Source organism: Myotis davidii, unplaced genomic scaffold, assembly GCF_000327345.1.
Source record: "Myotis davidii unplaced genomic scaffold, ASM32734v1 scaffold197, whole genome shotgun sequence".
In the NCBI taxonomy this organism is placed as follows: Eukaryota; Metazoa; Chordata; class Mammalia; order Chiroptera; family Vespertilionidae; genus Myotis; species Myotis davidii.
The window spans coordinates 4,457,676-4,481,098 of record NW_006291549.1 but is presented as its reverse complement, the minus strand read 5'-3'; the positions used below and the strand labels follow the sequence as shown (position 1 = coordinate 4,481,098).

At 40.5% G+C, this 23,423-nt stretch overlaps 1 protein-coding gene across 2 annotated transcripts in view; it reads right to left on the bottom strand.

Annotated features, from left to right (window-relative positions):
- The window catches only part of FOCAD (focadhesin), a 280,601-nt gene that overhangs the window by 257,064 nt on the left and 114 nt on the right, over nt 1-23,423 (bottom strand). The gene's annotated exons all lie outside the window — the stretch shown is intronic.

Genomic DNA, 23,423 nt, shown 5'->3' with positions numbered 1-23,423 from the left:
ACACCCCCCAATCGGCCCTACCCTGAGCGTGACTGAGGGTGGTGTCGCAACCTCCCAATCAGCCCTGCTCTGTGCATGACAGGGGGCGGCGCCCCAACCCCCCAATCGGCCCTGCTCTGAGCCCAACTAGGGGCTACCTAGGGACTGTGCGTGACAGGGTACGGAGCCCCAAGCCCCCTATGGGCCCTGTTCTGTGCGTGACAGGGGGCACCGCCCGAACCCCCTGATTGGCCCTGCTCTGTGCATGACAGGGGGCGGCGCCCCAACCCCCCAATCGGCCCTGCTCTGAGCCCAACTAGGGGCTGCACCTAGGGATTGGGCCTGCCCTCTGCCACCCAGGAGCAGGCCTAAGCCAGCAGGGCATTATCTCCCGAGGGGTCCCAGACTGCGAGAGGGAACAGGCCAGGCTGAGGGACCCCCCTTCCCCCCTGAGTGCACAAATATTTGAGCACCGGGTCTCTAGTGTATATATAAAAGCCTAAGCAACCATCCAACAATTCAACCGTTAGCTAAGACATGCACTGACCACCAGGTGGCAGACAACGCACAGGCATGGAAACACGGAACAGACTAATGAATCTCAGAGGGAAGTGGGGTGGAGGGAGGGTGGGAACAAAGTAACCAAAGATCTAATATGCATACTAGAGGCCCGGTGCACAGAATATCGATTTCACAGTGAGGAAGGGAGAGGGAGAGAGAGAGAAACATCAATGATGAGAGAGAATAATCTATCAGCTGCCTTCCACACACTCCCTAATGGGGATCAAGCCTGAAACCCCTGGCATGTGCCCTGATCAGGAATCAAACTGTGACCTCCTAGTTCATGAGTCAACAGTCAACTACTGAGCCACACAGGCTGGGCTCCAATATTATATTTTTAAATACTTTGTTCCACCAAAAGAATACTCAAATTGTTCAGTACATTTATGAATATTTTATGTTGATACAATAATCTACAGTATAATTGTAATAAAACTGATACTCAATCACTTTAAAGATCTTAAAATGTCTAATCTGAATAACTAAAATCTCCATATTCATAATCTTACTTCAAATGCCATTCAGTTAATTAAAATCTAGTACAACACCACAGACGTATATTATAGGTATTTTACTTATACTGCTTCCCCTCAAAACTGACACAAATTTTGTGCATTAGTTCTCTAAAATAATTACTTCTTAGGAAATATTAACATAGTACAAACGGAGGTATTTATGGAATAATGATGTGACATTTGGGGTTTTCTATAAAATACACTAGTCTACCTCCAGTGGGGGGCGGAGGGAGAGGAAATAATAAAAGACACAAGAATATCTAAACATTGATAATAGATGGGTACATTAAAGTTCATAACACTATTATATTTTTACATATATTTGAAATTTTCCATAATAAAAGGTTTTTAGCCCCTCCACCATCAGCTATGAACTAGGAGAGGACCTCATCCAACTATACTGGTGTCCTGATCTCACACTTCCAGCCTCCAAAACAGCAAGAATTAAATTTCTGTTGTTCATTACCAAAAAAAATTTTAAACTCTCTGTATGTGGTTCTTAGGAGGGCCAGGCAATATTCTATGCATTTTACCTGTATTAACTCTTTTAACCCTCACAATAACCCTATGAGATAGGTACTGATTTTACAGATGAAGAAACTGAGGCACAGAAAAGTTAGGTAATTTCCCAAGGTCATTTAGTAAGTTGCAATTTAAATCCAGGCTGTTTGGGTACATACAGGGGTGGACAAAAGTAAGTTTACAGTTGTTCATATGAAAAGTAATTAATAAATAAGAATAAACTCTGTGTTTCACGTACTCACAACTGTAAACCTACATTTGTCTACTAATATATATACATAGAAAAACCTGGAAATATATAAATTATGGGTGCTTTTTATATTTTCTTATTCCTATTTTCTAATTTTTTTCCACAAGACACTGCTTTTATCACTTGAAGTTAGCAAAAACATGAAAATCTTTATTCAAATACTAACACAGAGAAATAGAGAAAATGAGTTTCTGAAACCCAAAACACTGCAAGCGTAGAAATCCATCAGTAACAGTTATGTTCAAGTGAGCAGCAACTAGGAAAATTTTAGAAATGATAAAAGATGAATTACCGTGTTAGCCATTTATCCAATTCTTTATGGAAAGAGTAATATTGAAATGAGGTGAATGTAATTTAACTGGATAGATTCAATTAACTTTAGACCTTTTTAAAACTTCCTCCATTTCCAAGGAGAAACATAACCATTACTAAAGTTTTCTCAATTAGACTCCTGGGAAATTTTACACCAGAGTAAAAACTCTTATTCTTAAAAAGAATTATGTCAACTTAGTGCAAGTTAAATGGCAACATTTCTCTTAATTGCTACCAACTGACCAACTTCATTTCTTATTTTTATAAAAACTAACTTATTAAATTTATGTACAATGGAAGTTATAGTTTATTTTAACTTGCATTCTTAGTGCAATGAGAGCTAAAGATCAAATGAGCAAAGAAATTTTACAGGAAGATAGTAAATCTCCCTGCTGTGAACTAAGTCAATGTAGCCCAAGATGGACATGGAGAATATCACTTTATTCCAGTCCTGAATGAATACAACCAGAAGGCAACATAAGCACCACACTGTTAGAAACACCATTCTGAAAATGTTCAAATGAATACGATGACTAGTGCACGATGAAGCAATGTCATACATGTTTTGCAACCTCTTAGATTGTCTATTGTGAAAATGAGAAAACATTTTTAATTTGATCATACTTATAGTCTGACATACCTCTATCATCATGACAGAGAGCAAAGTACATGGGTGGTAGACGGGACATGGATGCAAATCCCGGCTCCAGCACTCGCCATTACAATTAAGGTTAGCCACTTCCTACCTCCAAGCCCGTTCTTCATTGGTTAAACATGGGAACACCTGCCTCACAAGGTAGTGAGCTATGAGATGTGCCTAAAAGCCATGGGGGTCTTGACACAGCAGGTACTCTAAAAAATGTGTGTGTCTTCCCTCCCTTGACACCGCGTGGGCTAGCCAAGGGAGGTGAATAATGAAGAGAAGGAGTTTTAGTGAAAAGTAGGTCATCTCCAATCAAACACCAGGATGGGATCTTGTACATAAGTTACCAGATAGAGCAATAAGACACTAGGCCAGTGATGGCGAACCTTTTGAGCTCGGCGTGTCAGCATTTTGAAAAACCCTAACTTAACTCTGGTGCCGTGTCACATATAGAAATGTTTTGATATTTGCAACCATAGTAAAACAAAGACTTATATTTTTGATATTTATTTTATAGATTTAAATGCTATTTAACAAAGAAAAATCAACCAAAAAAATGAGTTCACGTGTCACCTCTGACACGTGTGTCATAGGTTCGCCATCACTGCACTAGGCCAAGGTTAGGAAATACATGAGATTCACCAATTCTTTATGGAAAGAGTAATATTAAAAAGAGGTGAATATATTTTAACTGGATAGATTCAATTAACTTTAGACCTTTTTAAAACTTCCTCCATTTCCAAGGAGAAACATAACCATTACTAAAGTTTTCTCAGTGAGACTGTTGTCCCCCTCATAGTTTTGATCACAAACTCGAATGATCATCATTTACGTATTTCTGCTGTCCCTCTCTTCCCACCAGCAAACTCTTGAGGGCATGGGACTGATCTCCATTTTTGAGCACTATAACCCCAGGATATAGCAAGTGCCTGCCCAATAAAGATTCATTGTATAAACACCAAGCTCATTACATGCCATTTAGAATATCATGCTGGGCCCTGGCCAGGTAGCTCAGTTGGTTAGAGCATCATCTCAATATGCCAAGGTTGCGGGTTCAATTCCCAGTCAGGGCACATACAAGAATCAACCAATGAATGAATGCATAAATAACAACAAATTGATGTCTCTCTCTCTCTCTCTCTCTCTCTTTCTCTCTCTCTCTCTCTCTCTCTCTCTCTCTCTGTTCCCCTTCCTCTCTCTCTCTCTAAATTTTTTTTTTTAATTTTAAATACCATATTGGATGAAACAGCTCCTATATGCCAAGCTCTCCACAGAATACTTTAACGAATCTCATTGAATTTAGACAATTGTCTGATGTAAATATTATTAATTCCATTTCCCACATGAGAAAAAGGGAGCTCAGAAAATGATTTGTCTGAGGTTATACGGCCGTATTAATAGCCAAGATTTATTGAACATTTCACCATGAGCCAGGGAGGCACTGTCAAGCTTTTTACATGTATTCTCTCACCCAATATTCAAAACAACCCCATGACATGAGTACTATTATTAGCTTCATTTTTATATGAAAAAATAAGTGAGGCAAAAAGAGGTCAAAATTAATTACCTAACTATGTAAGAAGCAGGGCATGGATATGATCGTGCAGTCAGCTCACATTCTTTCCTTTTAATATATATTTTTTAATTGATTTCAAAGGAAGCGAGAGGGAGAAGAGATAGGAACATCAATAATGAGAAAGAATCATTGATAGGCTGCCTCCTGCACCTCCCACACTGGTGATCAAGCCCACAACCTACGCATGTGCCCTGACCAGGAATCAAACTGTGACCTCCTGGTTTATAAATCGACACTTAACCACTGAGCACACCGGCCAGATTCCAAAGTTCACATTCCTAAAAACTCCTCTATAAAACATGTTTGACACAAAGTTTTTGTAAAATTAAGATAATCCATTAAAGCACTTCTCTCAGAAGAGACACAGAACAGCTTTTAAATGTTAGCTATTATTTTTAGTCTAAATCCAACCTTTTTTCCCACTATTATATTTGCTGCGTCCCCCAGAGAATCAAGCAAATATTAAAAAAAAAAAAAAAGGAAGGAAGGAAGGCCAGAAGGAAGGAAGGAAAGAAGGCAGGCCAACCAGGGTTTAGATATACAGTATTAAATCAGGTTCCCAAAGCAGTTCATCAGGATGTACAAACAGCTCTGTGTCTTGGTATAGATTGCAACCTTAAAAACATGTAATCAAGTCTAATATGCAAAAGTTACATATTAAAGGGTGCTCCCTGCTGTGGCACCATCACCAGCAATACGTCTCCCACTTTAGTGTAAGTTCTTTGATTTTATACTTTTATTTCACCACTGACCATTTAGTTTAAGTCCAGTGAGCATCTAACAAAGGATAAAGATTGCCCACTTTCATCATGGCCATTAGAGTAGATCTTTAGTAAATCCATGTTTCTTGCCTCTGATGTCAACTCCTTCATATTTACATTTTCCATTTTTAAAATAAATAAATATTCATTAGAATAGATGAAAGCAATCACTTGCCCAAATGACTGCTCAAACGCTACCACACAGACACAGATGGCTACACTGCTGCAAATGGACACCTGGCTGGCATATAGCCCCACCACATACATGTCAGTTCAAAACAGTTTGATGAGACAGGGCAATTTCTGGGTGAATGAGTAAAAACAAAGAGTTTGAAATAACAGTGGAATGTTCTAGAACAGTGGTCGGCAAACCGCGGCTCATGAGCCACATGCGGCTCTTTGGCCCCTTGAGTGTGGCTCTTCCACAAAATATCACGTGCGGGCACACATGTACAGTGCGATTGAAACTTCGTGGCCCATGCACAGAAGTCGGTTTTTGGCCTGGGTGTGTCTATTTTGAAGAAGTGGCGTTAGAAGAAGTGGGGGGTGTCGGTCAGTCTGTTGGGCAACGGGAGATGAGGTGCAGGCGGGCCGCGGGATACACAGCGCGGGGGAGGCGTGCACGATTCATACACGAGTTGAGTGAGCCAGTCAGTCAGCAGTCTCATTGTGCCAGTGGTATTAAGTATGATGTCAAGTTTTATTCAACGTACCTATAGTTTAACTAAGACTTGAAACTTTAAGTAAAGTTTATTAACCCTACCAGACCGCTGTACCAATTTTTCGGTAATTTCCACACAAAGGTGGAATATTGGCGCTAGATGAAAGGTAGACCTATTTTCTACAATGTCTCCAAGTTCCATCTTGTTCTAACCATTTGTTTGCATGTAACTAACATTTTTCTATATCATGTTGTTTTTTCCTCTTTAATGCTCAGGAGCCCAGGTATAGGGGACAGTTAGGTTCAGGGCCTCAGGTCTGGTAGGATTAAGTTAATTTTAGGGAACGTTGTGGAGTGAAAAAAGACGTAGTGTCGAGGATTGAGAAAGGTATGTTGAGATGGTTTGGACATATAGAGAGGATGAACGAAAGGAGATAGACGAAACAAGTATACAAGACGAGTGTCGATGGGAGAGTTGGAAGGGGTTGACCTCAGCGAACGTACCTCAATCAGATTGAGGACGTTTTTAGCAAAGGCCAGCTTACGCGGAACCTAATTAAGTTAATAACTATGCACCTACCTATATAGTTTAAGTTTAAAAAATTTGGCTCTCAAAAGAAATTTCAATCATTGTACTGTTGATATTTGGCTTTTTTGACCAATGAGTTTGCCGACCACTGTTCTAGAAGAAATGTCCAGAAGCAGGAAGATCAAGAGGAGGCCACTGCATGTCCTTTCTCATTTCCCACAGCTACCTGAGAAAACGGGGCTTCAACTGCAATTGGACATCACATTCCAGGCAAGGAAACTACCCGGATATGGTGCAGAGGGGCCACATTGCAGAGCTAGGATCAGACAATCCCTAAGGCCCCTTCCAGCTCTGAGAGGGCTGTCATTAGTCCTGAAGACGTAGAAGATCTCACTCGTTCGGAAGGGCTAGCTTCCATCTATGCAGCAGCCTTTAGTATAAAGATGAATTTGAGCCTAGTGCTCAGACAGGAGGGAAGTAGCTCAAGTAGCAGGGCTCAGCCCTGACCAACCCTGCTGCATTATTCTCTGGATTTGTGAGTTTCTTGAAGGAAGCAGCTGAGTCTTGTTCACCTGCTGCAGGGCATGACCAGGAATATATGTTTTTTGAGGTACTGTGTTTCACGCCATACCTAACACACAATAGAATTCCTAGAATTCTACTGTTTATTTTGTTTTCAGATCAACTTTCCCAAACATTAAGTGATAGAGAATAATCTATATCTCTCATTCGCACCAATTAAGATTCATGAAACAAAGGCAAAAATATATTAATAAGAACCAGAAGTAAAAAAAAAAGTTGTAAACAACTTTATTTTCAAATTAATACAGTAATCTGAATTTAGTTATCCACACAGAGTTTGAAAATAACTAATTCTTTTTAGGCACACCCCTTTCTCCCAGCTTTTAATTTTATTTTTTAACTGATCAAATAACTTTTGAATAGGTTGTATATAAAGATGACTTTCAGCCAAGTCCAAATCCCAAATCAATGGAATTCAGATTAGTGAGAATTTAGTACACTGTGATTCATTTGGGTATATTAAAAAAAAAGTCAAAGAACACATGCAAAAGCTCACAAGACTGGTTCTTCACTGTTTCCAGCTGAATATAATAGAGGTGAAAAATGGATCTTTGTTATTTGAATACATCATAAGTTTTACATGAATGCTTCAGTTGACAGCTATTATTTATCATAGCTTTGCTCTTAATCTGTTATGTAGTACAACCCTTTCAAAACTGGCAGCATCACCTCTGTGTAGTGTTCCCACTGCGGTAAAAGGCATTTTACACATGTAATTACCCAAAGAAGTAACATTTACCAATTTTCTATTGCACAGCTGGCATTATTCATGGCTGTTTTGATTTGTAAGGTGCTTAATAATCATATATTAATTAACCTTCACAACCAGCCTGGACAGAAGATCCTTAGTGAGTCATTTCACATTAGCAAAGAGACATCAAGCAGCATATTCAATGATTAGAAGAGGATCCTGAAATAAAATGCTGATATCTAGCTAGCACAGTAGAGTACGTAGAATTATCTATCTATTGATCTATCTACATAGATAAAACCCTAATATGCAAATAGACTGAATGCAGACAACCGAACAACCAAACAACCAGTCACTATTACGTGCGCTGACCATCAGAGGGCGCGTGTGGAACATGGTGTGCGTCAACAACAGGTGGCAGAGTGTGGAATATGGCAGGTGTGGCTACGGCAGGATGGTGGAGCAGGTGAGCAGGGGCGCCAGACCAAGGCAGGGTGCCAGTCGCTGTCATCAGGGCAAGACTCTGGTGGTCATTGAAAATTCTTTGCTCCCGTGTGACAGGGTCCCGCCCGGCACTCACACCAGCTGCTGGCACCAACTCAACTTGTATCCGCTGCCAATGCCAGAGCCACAGCTCACACCTGCTGCCGGCGCCCAGGGCCAGTCCCGATGACTCGGTATCATCAGCGGGTGCGAACAGCAGCTGTTGGCCCCAACTGCCCCTGAGGGCTTCTCCACCTCCCCCTGCTACTGAGGGGCAATTGGGGCAGTAGCCCCCGCTCATACCCACTGACAACGCTGGCCCTGTTCGCACCCAACGCTGGCCCCAATCACTCTGCACCATCAGTGGTGTGAGCGGGACCCGCGCCATCAGTGTGTGGGAACGGCAATGGTGGGAGCAGGGCTGCCAACAAACAGGGGACAGGAGGCCGTGGTGGGAGGGGCTGGGCAGGGGCACGGAGGATGGGCAGAGACCCGCCCCTGTGCCCACCGCAGCCTCACGGACCAGTTCCTTTCAAGGTGCACGAATTTGTGCACTGGGCCCCTAGTATTTAAATGAAAAGGAAGGAGGGGGGAAATCATGTAGCTCTTCATGAAAATTTTTTAAAATTTCACAGAGTTTACAACCAATACATACATACCTAAGTATTACAGGTTCATATGTGTAGTCATATGTTCAGGTTAAATGGAACTTTTGAACACTATGTTGGGAGTAAATGATTGACTGGGTGAACAGCAGAAGCAGCTCCATAGGCTATCTACTCACAATGTATCCAGTGTCCAAACAGCTTTATTTCACCCTCAAAGCTTACTTGTGCCTCTCAGCCCAAATGGAGCTGCCCAAATGAAACTTCTCCCAACCTGGCTTAGCTCCAAACTGATACAGAGGTTCTCAAAGACCAACCGGGTCAGCTCCGAAGCAAAGCCACAGAAAGAGGGCAGAAACAGCATGGTTCCCAGGATCACAGTCTCCCAGGCCTCATCCACAGACTCAATTCCACAGGGAACCCAGCACAGTAAAGCTGAAAGTTGGGGTAGGTAAAAACAACTAGCCTCTTCTCTGGGATGAGGGGGCACTCAGGGTGTCCTTACTGAGCATCTGGCCTTAGTGTTTGACACTTCTTGGCTATACCCCAAAGTGTCACATATATTCCTTAAGTTCTACTCACCTCCATTTCAAAGTATAAAAATACAAAAGGCTTAAAGGAAGCATCTTTTGTGTAAAGTTATTCATTGACTGAGCTACACATTTAAATACACACACATATACACACACACATACATACATACACACACACACACAATTAAGAAAAAAATGAACTGAATATGCAAAAATGTTAAGGTTATTTCTGGATACTAAGATGATGAGTGATTACATCCTATTATATTTCTCTTTATAAATGCTACATTTACTTTTTTTCCCTGCAATGGGTGTATATTATTTTTACATTAAATAGAAATTATGAATTCTCCTCAAATAAAAACATAAGATCAGTGTTTAGGCTCAACAAAAAAATTAGTGATCTCATTTACTCACTGGAAACCATGGTCCTTTATCACTGTCTAAGGAGGCAGTTTCCTCACAGCACACATCAGATAAAAAAGGCTTAACTTGATCCAATTACACTACTTATTAAGAGCTATTTAATGAGAAAGTCACACCTTTGAGTTATTAGAAGCTATAATGGTCCTGCAGAGTTCCAAACAAGTAAGCTAACAGAATTACCTTTGATTCTAAATTGTTTGCCAGGAGATTAATCCATCTGCCCCTGAAAAAAATTAAGTGTTCCTCCAGTGTGTTCAACTTCCTCTAATCTCATTTTAATCAAGTATGTTAGCCTCAGTCGAGAGAGTAGGGAGTTTTAAACAGATTTACTGGAGGAGAATTGATATACAAAGAAATGCATATATTGAATGTGTACAGTTTGATGAGTCTAGACATACAAAACACTCATGATATCACCACCGCAATCAAGGCAACAGACAGAGGCAACACCCTCCACGGTTTCCTCGTGGGCTTTGTTTTTTCCTGTGAGTGTGGTAAGAAATCAACATGAAAGCATAATACTATACTCACCATGCTGTCAACTATAGGCACTACGCTATATCATCTCTACAACTTATTCATCTACTATAATTGAAACTTTATAGAAGGAAGGTATTTTTAGTCACTTATATTGCAGTACAAAGAGCTTAATTTTCAAAATGCATATAAAATATAACACCTAAAATAAATTGTAGTCACCAATAGGTAAATTTTAATGGAAGTCTATATATGTTTTGATCTGTCAAAGATGAAAGAAAGGCCTTTCAGATATGATGACATTTGGACAGAGATGTGAAGGAAAAAATGAGCATTCCTGGCAGAAGACCCACCGAGGGCAACACCCTTAAGGTGGAAGCGCGCTGGGCAGGTTTAGGGAAGGCCACGGACACCAATGTAGCTGGTGCAAGTGAGCAAGTTGGGCCGTAAGAGACAACAGAGTGAAGCAGGGGCCCAGATCTCATAGCCCCTGGGGGGCACTGTGGGCCTTTGGATTTCCCAAGAGGGTAAGTCCTAGAGGATTTGGGACGGAGAGATGGCATACTTAACTGTCATTTTTAAAAGACCATTCTAGCCCTAACCGGTTTGGCGAAGTGGATAGAGCATCGGCCTGCGGACTGAAGGGTCCCAGGTTCGATTCCGGTCAAGGGCATGTACCTTGGTTGCGGGCACATCCCCAGTGGGGAGTGTACAGGAGGCAGCTGATCCACGTTTCTCTCTCATCAATGTTTCTAGCTCTCTATCCCTCTCCCTTCCTCTCTGTAAAATATCAATAAAATATATTTTTTAAAAAATTAAAAAGATTATTCTAGCTTCTAAGGAGAATAGACCCTTAGAGGGCAAGGATGGATAAAAGGAGATCAGTTAGGAGGTCACAGCAATAATCCAGGAAAGAAATCACGTTGCCTTTGATGAGGGGAATAGCAGTGGTGGTGGTGAGCAGAGGTCAAGCATTACATGTATTTTGACAAAATCTGCTAATGGGTGAAATGTGGAATGAAAGAAGAGTGAAGGATAACTCCAAGGTTTTGGGTTCTGACAACTGGAAGAGAGAAGCACACACTGATAAGCAGAAGACTAAAGGCATCATTCATCTTTTTTAAAACATCACAACAATGCATGAATCTTCTCAGTGTTTGGGGGACAATTTACCTTTGTCGATGTCAGCAGGGTGCTAAGTGCAGAGAGTACAAGTTTGACTTACTTCTCAAATTTATTTGAGACCAATTTTGACTACACAAGGCAAATGTTAAAATTTGTATGCTTAGCTCCAACCTGGATTAACATTCAATTCATACCCAATACCAATGCTGCTATTAACATCTGTCGGAGGCATACCCACTTTCCAATCCCTCTAAACCATAACTATCCTACACAGCTTTAAAAAAATCTTACAAACTAAAAACAAAGAAGAGACAAGGAAAGAGGGAGGTGAGACAGGCAAGCTAGTAGGTAGTAGGTGGGTAGATAATCGTTACTCCCTCCACTTCCACAACATTCACTGTCATTCCATTTCATATCTCCTTCCCAGCTTTATGTCAAATGCTCAGTACATTCTGAAGGTACTGTATACATGTGCAAATGTAGGATTCTGGGAGCAGAAAAGGTAAAAATTAGTTGTGAAGTGATATTGTGAACAGAGATATGAAGAAAAGAATTAAAATGTATTCGTTTCTTTAAAAAATACATTTAAAGGTATCACATCACTTTGTTAATATAGAAATGATTTGGGAATGAATCATGAATTACTGCTAAAACTGCTAAGTCAAAAAATGATGAGAACTTCCTTTTAGAGAAATAAGGATGACTCCACCTGAACCCATTGATTCATTTTAGCATCACTAAAAGGGAAAAACCAGACATTGTATCCTCATGATGTGATGGAGTAAGATATACACAGAACCCTCTAAGAATATTGTTGCCTAAATAAATTCAAAATGGATCTACACAGCTCTGTATATTTAACTACCAATTTGTAGACAATACAAGAGGTAGAGGACAAGGTAAACAAAACCATTTTAAGGACAAATGACTGTTTCTCCAACAAATCAATGACATGGGAAATGGAAGGGGTGGAGGTACTAGTATAGTATAAGTGACCAGAGAGACACAATAACCAAATACAATTTGGAAACCTTATTTGGATTCTGATTCCAACAAATCAACAATAGCAAGACATCCTTGACACAAGTGAGAAATTCTGAAATATGGACTCACTACAAGATAACAGTAAGGAATTTGTGTTAATTTGTTAGCTGCAACAATGACACAGTAATTAAATTTAAAATTAAAAGTCCTAAAAAACTAAATAAAAAGTCCTTATTGTTAGTTACTTTTTTTAAAAAAAGCTAGAGGAAAAAAACCTGTTGGAGGAAAGAGAAAATAAGATGGAAAATATTGATTTTTGTTGAAACTAAGTTCTCTTTCTGTACTCCCTACTTATTTGTGTGTGTTTGAAATTTTCCTCAATATGATATTTTAAAAAATAAAACAAAATGGAAAACAATAACCCGAAGTTGTACAATTGCAATGCAAACTGTTTAAAAATTATTACTGTTTGCAACTGGTAATTTATGTGAATGGAGTTTTCCTTAATGGTATGCAACAAAACCAAAATACAAAATAAATTGGAGACTGAGGCACTTAAAAGATTATCATCTTCATTCATAATCAGTAATTTCAAAGGCTATGCCCAGTTCTGCGAAAAGGCTGTGGTTGCAAAGTGGCCTCCAAATGCTGAAGGAGCTGAGAGGCAGAGAAGGAAGCAGACAAATCCAGCTCGTCAGATGATGAGTTTAATATGGAACTTAGTACAGAACTGGCATCCTGGGCCACAGCAGAGCACTCAGTGCCCTCTATGATCTCTGGTTAGAGATGGACCCATGTTCTAGAAAAGGAATTCATGGGTGGTCAGGGGGAATCAAGGGGCCAGATACCAGGAGGCCCTGGCGCCAGGGTGAGCTAAGAGAGATAACAGGGAGGACACCTTGCCCCAGAGGATTAATGAAAATTCTGTGATTAGCCAGAAGCCTCTGTACACATTCCAGAGGCCAACGGGGGATGAAGGGAGGTCAAAGATCAGGGTTCCTTCCCTCAGAAGGTGGATTACCTTCAAGATGGAGTCAGCTCTGTCCTCACTTGCTCATTATGATAGCTTCAAGATCCAGACTGAGTTTATCAATCAGTATGTAAAATACCTTAATTTTACTAATAAAAACATCTCTCTTACCTGAAGTTCTCAATAAAATATTTTGGAGACAGGGAAGGTCCAACAGTTTAACAAAAAGGGTTGAAATTGTTCTGCCTTAGACTGTTCCTTTCACATATTCACTATTTCATCTTTGCTTTGAACAAAACTGTTATGATGTACAACTCAAAGCGAAGAGGTTGCTATGAAGAATCTACTGAGCGCGCATTCTATGCAGCTGATTAGACAGTGTGATGCTCTGCTTTCAAAGAGCAAGAAGCCTGGATGGGAAGAACACTTTGACAGCAGACCTCTTAAAAAGAAAAACGGATCACAAAAGTACCTGCACAAAGAAGGCAGGAATTTCCTCAGATAAGAACCCAGAATCAGTTTCAAGAGTTTTTGCATAAACATGGAAGAGATACCTAGGCCTGGAAAATGTTTGGTACCAAAAGCCTACCTTTCATTCATTCATTCAACAAATATTTATTAGATGCCTACCTTGTGCCAGACACCGTTCTGAGCACTGGGGATACAGTCAAAAATCCCTGGCTCTACAGATCACAGTCTTAGTAAAGGAAAAATAAAAATAAGCAAAATAGTGGATAACACTATATTTTATAAGATGAGTGCTAGCCCCAAAAGTAAAGCAGGGGCGGGGGTTAATATTAGAGAGAGGTTCCAATTTCAAAGAGGGTGATCAGGAAAGGCTCACAGAGGTGAAACATGAGCAAAGACTTAGAGGAAGTAAAGGAGTCCATAGTCTCCAAGAAGAAGACTGATTCTAGGCAGAAAGAACAGCCGTATAAAAGCCAGAGGGAGAGTAGGCCTCGTATGACTACGAAACAGAATAGAAGCTAACTGAGCAGATTTAGTTTGCGAGGGAGAGAGGAGTTGGAACTAAAGTTAGAGACGCAACCAAGGGGTCGGGTCATGGCAAACCTCACAGACCTCTGCAAAGATGCCTTTTAACTTTGAGTGGTAATGGGAAGCCATTGGAGAGCTTAGGACAAAAAAGAAAGGAAATCCACTCAAGCGTTGTTGTTTTTTTTGTTTATGTTCTAGTTTTTAATCCCTTTACTGCTGTTGACAATATTAAAAAGGGCATTGAGAGAATAGAAGAGACCAGTTAGAAAGCTATGGTAGATTGCGGGGGGAAAAAATGGCCCCCAATTCTTCCCAATTCCTGTTTGCACCTTTCTGTACAGGTGACTTTGCTGTTCCTCTCATAAAGAGGTAGTCTATTTCTCCATCCCCTGAATCGGAGCTGTCCTCATGATCTGCTTTGATTAACAGGGCGGAAATAAAGCTGTGGGAATTCTTAGTCTAGGTCTCTAAAAGCCATGCGGCTTCCACTGGCTCTCTTGCTTCCATGAAACCACCATGTAAAGAAGCGTGGGACAGCTTACCGGACCGCATGCAGCAGAGACAGCCATCGGAGCTGCAGCTTCCAAACCTACCAATCCCCATCACAACATGAGTGAGCCCAGGCAAGACCAGTGAAAGAACTGTCCCCCCTCCCGGAAATAGGTGGTAACCAATAACAAATACTATTACAACATCAAGGACATAGAGAAATGGGGGCTCGGAGCAGTGGGGAGTGAGGAGTACTCAGGTTCTAGATGTATTTTGAAGATAACAGCTAACGGGCATTTTCATTAGTTTGTATGAGGATTATGAGAGAAAGAGTCAAGGATGACACCCAGGCTGCGCCTTTTAACTTTGAGTGGTAATGGGAAGCCATTGGAGAGCTTAGGACAAAAAAGAAAGGAAATCCACTCAAGCGTTGTTGTTTTTTTTGTTTATGTTCTAGTTTTTAATCCCTTTACTGCTGTTGACAATATTAAAAAGGGCATTGAGAGAATAGAAGAGACCAGTTAGAAAGCTATGGTAGATTGCGGGGGGAAAAAATGGCCCCCAATTCTTCCCAATTCCTGTTTGCACCTTTCTGTACAGGTGACTTTGCTGTTCCTCTCATAAAGAGGTAGTCTATTTCTCCATCCCCTGAATCGGAGCTGTCCTCATGATCTGCTTTGATTAACAGGGCGGAAATAAAGCTGTGGGAATTCTTAGTCTAGGTCTCTAAAAGCCATGCGGCTTCCACTGGCTCTCTTGCTTCCATGAAACCACCATGTAAAGAAGCGTGGGACAGCTTACCGGACCACATGCAGCAGAGACAGCCATCAGAGCCGCAGCTTCCAAACCTACCAATCCCCATCACTACATGAGTGAGCCCGGGCAAGACCAGTGAAAGAACTGTCCCCCCTCCCGGAAATAGGTGGTAACCAATAACAAATACTATTACAACATCAAGGACATAGAGAAATGGGGGCTCGGAGCAGTGGGGAGTGAGGAGTACTCAGGTTCTAGATGTATTTTGAAGATAACAGCTAACGGGCATTTTCATTAGTTTGTATGAGGATTATGAGAGAAAGAGTCAAGGATGACACCCAAGTTTTTGGCCTGAGTCATGGAAAGGATGGAGTTTCCATTCACCGAGATAGGGAAGACCACAGGGGCAGCAGGTACAGAAACTCCCAGCAAACACAAGCCCTGGTCCGGATGGCTTTAACAAACATTCAGAGAAGTAGCACCTGTACTCCTCAAACTATTCCAAAAAATCCAAAAGAAAGGAACACTTCCAAGCTCTTTTTATGAGGCCAACATTATCCTAATTTTAAAACCAGACAGAGACACTACAAAGAAAGAGAATTACAAGCCAATATCCCTGATGAACTTAGATGCTAAAGTCCTCAGCAAAATATTAGCAAATCGGACTCAGCAATATATTAAGAAGATAACAAACAATGACCAAGTAAGATCAAGGAAATGTTCAGGGATGGAAGGCTGGTATAATATTCACAAATCAATAACTATGATACATCACTTAAATAAACTAAGACAAAACTCACATAATCCTATCAATAGATGCAGAAAAAGCATTCAAAAAAATACAACATCCATTTTTGATTAAAAACTCTCAGCAAAGTGGGAATAGAGGCATCATATCCCAGCATAATAAAGGCCATATATGACAAACCTACAGTGAACATCACACTCAATGGGCAAAAACTTAAACTATTTCCCCTAAGAACAGGAACCTCCCTTCCTCTCTGTAAAAAATCAATAAAATATATTAAAAAAAAAAGATCAAGGAAATGTTCAGGGAAAGCTGGTATAATATTCACAAATCAATAACCATGATACATCACTTAAATAAACTAAAAGACAAAACTCACATAATCCTATCAATAGATGCAGAAAAAGCATTCAAAAAAATACAACATCCATTTTTGATTAAAAACTCTCAGCAAAGTGGGAATAGAGGCATCATATCCCAGCATAATAAAGGCCATATATGACAAACCTACAGTGAACATCACACTCAATGGGCAAAAACTTAAACTATTTCCCCTAAGAACAGGAACAAGACAGAGATATCTGCTTTCACCACTCTTATTCAACTTAGTACTGGAAGTGCTAGCCACAGAAATCAGACAAGAAGGAAACATAACAGGCATCCCAATTGGAAAGGAGGAAGTAAAACTGTCATTATTCACAGATGACATGATATTGTACATCAAAAACCTATAGGCTCCACCAAAAAACTACTAGATTTAATATATGAATCCGGCAATGTAGCAGAATACAAAATTAACACCCACAAATTGATGGCATTTTATACAGCAATAATGAACTCTCAGAAAGAGAAACTAAAAAAAAAAGAGAGAGAGAGAAATCTTATTTACCATTGCAAAAAAAAAAAAGAAAAAAAATTAAGATACTTAGGAACAAACTTAACCAAGTAGATAACAGACTATTACTCGGAAAACTAAAGAACATTGAAAAAAGAGATTGAGGAAGATATAAACCAGTGGAAGAATATACAGTGTTCATGGATACATAGAATTAACATCATTAAAATGTCCATACTACCCAAAGCAATCTATAGATTCAATGCAATCCCTATTAATATACTGAAGGCATATTTCACAAATCTAGAACAAATAATCCAAAAATTTATATGGAACCACAAAAGACCACAGCAATCTTGAGAAAGAAGAACAAAGTTGGAAGAATCACAATACTGAATATCAAGCTATACTACAAAGCCACTGCACAAAAAAAATTAAGATACTTAGGAACAAACTTAACCAAGTAGATAACAGACTATTACTCGGAAAACTAAAGAACATTGAAAAAAGAGATTGAGGAAGATATAAACCAGTGGAAGAATATACAGTGTTCATGGATTCATAGAATTAACATCATTAAAATGTCCATACTACCCAAAGCAATCTATAGATTCAATGCAATCCCTATTAATATACTGAAGGCATATTTCACAAATCTAGAACAAATAATCCAAAAATTTATATGGAACCACAAAAGACCACAGCAATCTTGAGAAAGAAGAACAAAGTTGGAAGAATCACAATACTGGATATCAAGCTATACTACAAAGCCACTGTACTCATAACAGCCTGGTACTGGCACAAGAACAGGCACATAGATCAATGAAACAGAACAGAGAACCCAGAAATTGACCCAAGTCATTATGCTCAATTAATATTTGATAAAGGAGGCAAGTGCCTACAATGGAGTAAAGACAGTCTCTTTAATAAATGGAAATTGGACAGGTACATGCAAAAATATCAAACTGGACCACCAACGTACACCATACACAAGAATAAACTCAAAATGGATAAAAGACTTAAATGTAAGTTGTGAGACCATAAAAATCCTAAAAGAAACCATAGGTAGCAAAATCTCAGACATCTCTTGTAGCAATGTGTTTGCCAATACATCTCCAAGGGCAAGGAAAACAAAGGAGAAAATGAACAAATGGAACTACATCAAAATAAAAAGCACAGCAAAAGAAACTATCAACAAAATGAAAAGAGAGCCCACTGTATGGGAGAACACATTTGGCAATGATACATCTGATAAGAAGTTAATTTCCAAAATATATAAGGAATTCATACAACTAAACAAAAGGAAGACAAGTAATCCAATGTAAAACTGGGCAAAGGATCTAGATAGAGACTTCTCCAAAGTGGGCATACCAATGGCCAAGAGACATATGAAAAAAAGCTCAAAGTCATTAATCATCAGAGAAATGCAAATCAGAACAACAATAAGCCCTGACAGTTTCTTGGTGGTTATAGCATCGACCCATGGACTGAAGAGTCTCAGGTTTGATTTCTGGTCCAGGGCATGTATCTTGGTTGCAGGTTCCATACCCAGCTCCAGTCAGGGCAAAATCACTCTCTACTTTGCGCTCTCTTTAGATAGAGGTACCGGCATGCATTGAGTGAGAACAAATTGGACACAGGCTTGGTGGAGCCATGGGAACCAATGGCATTACCATCCTTTTTTGATGGTTTGGTTAAGAGAGTTTTCAGTGGAGGCATTTAAGGTTATTATGAAAGTCGTCTTCAATTCCTCGTGATCCCTCCCTCTCCCTCTCCCTCTCCCTCTCCTCTCCTATCCTCTGCTCTCCTCTCCTCTCCTCCCTCCCTTTCATTTCACTCTCTAAAAATCAATGAAAAAAAATATCATCAGGTGAGGATTAACAAAATTAAAAAATAAAACAACAATGAGGTATCACCTCACACCTGTCAGAATGGCTACCATCAAAAATCCACAAATGACAAGTGCTGGTGAGGATGTGGAGAAAAGGGAACCCTGGTGCATTGCTGGTGGGAATGTAGACTGGTGCAGCCACTGTGGAGAACAGTATGGAGGTTCCTCAAAATATTAAATGTGGAACTACCATTTGACCCAGTGATCCCACTTTTAGAAATATATCCTAAGAAACCTGAAACACCAATCAGAAAGAATATATGCAGCCCTGTGTTCATAGTGCAATTTAGATTAGCTAAGATCTGTAGCTAATCTAAGTGCCCAAGTGCCCATCAGTAGAGGAGTGGATAAAAAAGTGGGTACATTTACACCATGGAATACTATGCAGCTGTAACAAAAAAGGATCTCTTACCCTTTGAGACAGCATGGAGGGACCTGGAGAATTATGCTAAGTGAAATAGGCCAGTCAGAGAAAGACAAGTATCACATGATCTCACTCATATGTGGAAACTAATGAACAAAATAAATCCAGAGACATAGAAGCATGGAACAGACTGTCGAATCTCAGAGGGAACTCGGGGGTAGGTGGGGAGGGGAAGAGATTAACCAAAGAACTTGTATTCATATATGCATAACCCAAGGACACAGACAATTGTGTGGTGAAGGCCTGGGGTGGAGGCAGGTACTGGTCAATGTGAGAAAAGAGGACATCTGTAATACTTTCAACAATAAATATAAATTTTTAAAGAAAAGAACAATCTTGCCCTAGCCGGTTTGGCTCAGTGGATAGACCATTGGCCTGCAGACTGAAGGGACCCAGGTTCGATTCCGGTCAAGGGCATATGCCGGGGTTGAGGGCTCCATCCCCAGTAGGGGATGTGCAGGAGGCAGCCAATCGATGATTCTCTCTCATCATTGATGTTTCTATCTCTCTCTCCCTCTATCTTCCTCTCTGAAATCAAAAGAGTTTTATATATAAAAAAAGAACAACCTTTAGACTTAGCAAAATGAAAGTCATTGTGACTTTGAGGAGAGAAATTCTTTTAGAATGATGAGGAGGAAAGCCTAGTTAAATTGAATTTAAGAAAGAATAGGAGGAGCCCTGGCTGGGTAGCTCAGTTGGTTAGAGCATCATCCCCATATACCAAGGTTGCAGCTTCCATCTCCTATCATGGCATACACAAGGGACAACCAATAAATGCATAAATAAGCATAACAATAAATCGATGTCTCTGTCTGTCTCTCTCTGTGTCCCTCTGTCTCTCTCTCTCTCTCATAGGTAAGTGGAAAAATAAATATCTCTCTCTCCCTTCTTCTCTAAATAAATAAATAAATAAGAGGAAAGTAATTGGACACATAAGTATAGTTTTTCCATAAAAGGAAAAAAAGAAATTGTGCTGTGGCTAAGAATGAATGTGATCAAGAAGGAATAATACATGCATAACACAAAAGTGTGGTGAAGGCCTGGGGCAGGGGTTGAGGGTGGGCTAGAAGAGTTCAATGGAGGGGTAGAAAAAGGGACACATGTAATACTTTCAACAATAAAGATTTAACTTTTTTAAGAAAAGCAACATTTTTAAAAGTTGTATTTTCTTGCTATGGCTGAGTGGCTCAGTTTGGTTGGAATACCATCCTGTACATCAAAAGGTTGCAGGTTCGATCCCCGGTCAGGGCATGTATGGCAGGTACCTGATGGACGTTTTTCTTTTTCTCCCTTTTTCTGTATATCTAAAAATCAATAAAAACATATCCCTGGGTGAAGATTAAATTAAAAAAAGCTGGCCCAGCTGGCATGGCTTAGTGGTTGACACTGACCTATGAACCAGGAGATCATGGTTCAATTCCCAGTTAGGGCGCATGCCCAGGTTATGGGCTCAACTCCCAGTGGGGAGCATGCAGGAGGCAGGCAATCAATGATTCTCTCTCATCATTGATGTTTCTATCTTTCTATCCCTCTCCCTTCTCTCTGAAATCAATAAAAACATATTTTTTAACAAAAAGTTGTATTTTCTTGAATTTTCCATGGCCCTAATAGTGATGTAAACAAATAATTCAACTAATGGCTTGTGGACAATATCTAAAAAGTATAGCAAGGTTATGAATATTATGTTTCAGGAGAGCTATCTATATATATAAAATGCTATTATGCTAAGTGTCCAACCATCTGACCAGTCACTATGACACGCACTGACCATCAGGGGGCAGACGCTCAATACAGGAGCTGCCGTGATGCGCACTGGCCATTGACAGAGAAACAGCACCGTGGACCTGGCACCCACAAACCAACACTCGTCTTCCCCCAAGTGGGACACAGGCCCCACCACCACTCTGGAGCGACAGCCCACCAAATCGCAGTCGATGCTGCTGAGACCCCATGGCGCAAAATGTGGCCCACAGCCCAGCCCAGCCCAGCCCAGAAAACAGTCGCTGTGGGTACCGGGTAATGATATCACATAGGAACGCCTGGCTTCCTCTCCCTAGTGACTAGCCTCCTTGGAATTTCTTCAGCCCAGGAACTCAACTTGCTTTATAGCCAGTTGGAAACATTTTACACTCTAACCAAATGTCTGTGAAGTGTTTTCCCATGCCTCATCTCATTTGCTCCTCACAGAAGTCCTGCAGGGGGGAGGGGGAAGGGCCACTTCCTGGCTCCCAGGCACTGAAGGAGCCAGGCAGGGGCTCGATCACCCCACAGATCATCCACAGACAGCGACCAGCGTCCATTACAGAGAAAGGGCAAATAACAATATTAAAATATTTCTTCTAATTAATTCCCTTTCAATGTGCATGAATTTGTGCACCAGGCCACTAGTTTTAGATATCATTTTACTCCTGCAGGAAGGCCAAGAGATGTACTTATGAGTACAGTATCATCAATCAGTCAATAAATGAAAAACTATTGTTACATCTTTATGGATATTTTTATTCTCAAACTAATAACTTATTACCTTTTGGTTATCAATTCTCTACTGGAAGCAGCAATTAATTAAAATATAGTAAATTTTAGGTTGATAAAATAATGGTTAACATATCCACGTATTGATAGATATTAGCCAGGTAATGGTAACTACCTAACATTAACCAAGTAAGCAAATAGCCCAAACAGAGGTTTTAGATACCACTTATCTATAAAAGGGAGTAAAATTGCTTTGAAAATTGCATTCATATCCAATTGTTTTTATATCATACCACTATACGTTACATTTAAAAGCTTCTGATTATTATATTTCAAAATTCAGATGAGTCATAGTGCTTTGTATACAGGAGTTGGATGTGAATCAAAATTAAAAACATACACTTGCTTCATAGAAACTGAATGTGAACAAATTCAAAAAATTTAACACTTAAGCATAAAATACAACCTGCGTTTTTAAAATGGTCAGGTCTGTTAACACAATAATCATGCCATTTGCCCCTCCTATTGTTAAATATCTCAAAATTACAGAATATTTCAAACCCATCCTCCTCACTTTACAGATAGGCCTTCAGATCTCGGGGTCTTTAGTGGTACAGTTACAAGATTAGGGCTCTGGGCCATCATGGTCTGAGGCTTACTAGAGGATAAAGTAAAGAAAGCTAAGGGGTCCCAGAAGAGCTCTATCTGATGATATAGGATCATAAGCTTCTGTTTCTAAATCTAGAACCTGAAATTGAACCATCAACAAAAATTCCATCTCAAATCTAGAAAAGAAAACTGGCAGATAAACTGATAGAAAAGGCAGTAATGCTCATTTGTTTGTAGCTTAAGACCCTGACCATCAAGGCAGCCATCAAAAGGTCTGTTGAATGGATGAAGATTGCATGATACTTGGTAGGATGACTTCACTGATTTCAGAAGCTCCAAATTCAGGAACTAAACTAAGGGATTAGGATGCCACAGCTGAAATTAAAACTCATGGGGAGCAGGTGCAACGTAAGTGCAAGTCTCGGCATAGCTTTTGCAGACATTTCAAAACATACCTGTATGTGCTATTATGTACATACAGACACATACTATTTCTTAGGGTAATTCCCGCAAGTGAGGACCAGAGAACCAGGAGATCTGAAAACAGGCCTTGCTAACCCATAAACCTTTGCACTAAAGTGGACAGGATCTGAGTGAGTCACTAGCAATGAGGAGACAGTCACCCCAGGCCAGACAAGACACGGACAGGAGCCCCTGCACTGCCCTGGACTTGGGAACCCTTCGGAGAGTCTGCGATGACTGCAAACTACTGCAGGTAAGATGCAAGGATCACATGATCAGTTTCCGTGTCAGGATCCCGCTGTCCCCGCCGCAGGCACCAGAGCCGGCCCCACCAGGCATCATCGCGCTCTCTAACGAGGAAGGCCTAGTCCCCGTGAGGTCCAGAATCCAGAAAATACGAGACCAGGGCAAACGGCAAGACCTGTCCCCTGCAGGCCGCTCCACGCCGCGACATGGCCCTGCGGCCACATGCTCCACTGCCCCATCTCCCCGCAGAGCGCCAGGCCCGCAAGGCCTCGGCCGCCCGGCACGCAGGCTGAGATAAGCCACAGACGGG